Genomic DNA, 1385 nt, shown 5'->3' with positions numbered 1-1385 from the left:
TCGATATTCTCGGATATTAATTGACATATTTAAGTTCAATTAAATCATGAAAATATCCATCCCTTTTCCAGGGCACCATTATTCCTATTATTTTTTCTATGCATAGAGAGGAAGAGGGGGAGGGAGAACGAAAAGAAAAGAGGGACTTTTGACATGAGAATTCCTAAAATCGTCTCCTGTAAATTAATCTCACCCTTGAGTCAATATCGTATCATGTAGTCATCGAAATTATAGTTATAAAACCCAGTTTTGTTTGATAAATCAACTCGGTGATCCACCGCCTCGAGAAGACGGTTTTACTTTGAACTGGTATCTTTTCATTTAGCAAAACAACATCAAGGGCACTTTGTTTTTGACCTGCATCCAAGCGAGTCAACCCGGCTGGGTCGAACCCTGGTGTCTTATAGCTTTGAAGAAAACAAGTAAGCTATACCCAGATCATAAACAAAACTTGCAGTTTGCACGTATAAAAAAAAATATAAAGATGAAGGGTTGCAAATCAAGAAAGTTTTTGAAGTAACGAAGGAATTACATATACAAGATATGTAACAGATCATACATACCTGTTCTGCTGATAGCCTCTTGTTTTTAACCTGGAGCTCTTCACTATGGTTGAGGTAGATTTCCTTGTCTGCGACTGCAACTTTTGTCTCTGCTGGCCTACAATGGCTAAGGAGGGAGCTTTACTTCTTTACCACGGAAAGAAGCTGCTGGCCTACAATGGCTAAGGAAGGAGCTTTCTCTGCACTGTCGTGTGTCTACAGGTGGAGTGAAAGACTGCCTCTCTTTGGCTGTTTATAAAATGCTGTCAGCTAGTAAGAAATTGCTCCGTCTTTTTCCAAGCCGCATCTCATTCGACGTGGTTGTAGCCATTTTGAACATTTTGTTTCATTTATTAACTTATGGGCTTCTTAACTCCATTTTTGCATTCAATATGCACCCCAATTCCATTTGACGATTTATAGTTTGAGATTTTTTTATTCTTTTTATGATTTTTGTAGTTTTTTTAATAATAAATTTAGTGTGTTCATGTTAAGAATATATAATAATAATAATAATGTATATCACATTAACAATCACGAACACTATATAGAGTACTCGTGAAAAGTGAATTCCCCAGTAACATGCAAAGAGACTTCCTTTGGCACTCATGGAATTTCAGTCCTGGACCGAAACACAAATATTTTTTGTTACTGATAATTATATTTTAATTGTCAATTTTATACTGAAATGACCATAATAATCCATACTCGACGACCTCCCACTTAAAACTTCACTGGTGAGTTCTCCTTTCAATTTTTAATAAAAGCTAGGCAACGGGATGCTATAAATTTGACAGTTTGATTGATGGAAGATATATATATATATATTATCATGCTCCACGT

The 1385-nt window shown here is 35.7% G+C and overlaps 1 long non-coding RNA gene across 1 annotated transcript; it reads right to left on the bottom strand.

Moving 5' to 3' along the window:
* Positions 1-294: 294 nt before the first annotated feature.
* Positions 295-918, bottom strand: LOC105139902 (uncharacterized). Its single transcript, XR_845080.1, has 2 exons — positions 696-918; positions 295-655 (listed from the first exon to the last, which is right to left on the bottom strand). It is a non-coding gene; the product is annotated as an uncharacterized LOC105139902 (long non-coding RNA).
* Positions 919-1385: the final 467 nt, after the last annotated feature.

This window comes from Populus euphratica, unplaced genomic scaffold (genome assembly GCF_000495115.2).
Source record: "Populus euphratica unplaced genomic scaffold, PopEup_1.0 scaffold185.1, whole genome shotgun sequence".
NCBI classification, from domain to species: Eukaryota; Viridiplantae; Streptophyta; class Magnoliopsida; order Malpighiales; family Salicaceae; genus Populus; species Populus euphratica.
This window is presented reverse-complemented; position numbering and strand designations above follow the sequence as displayed.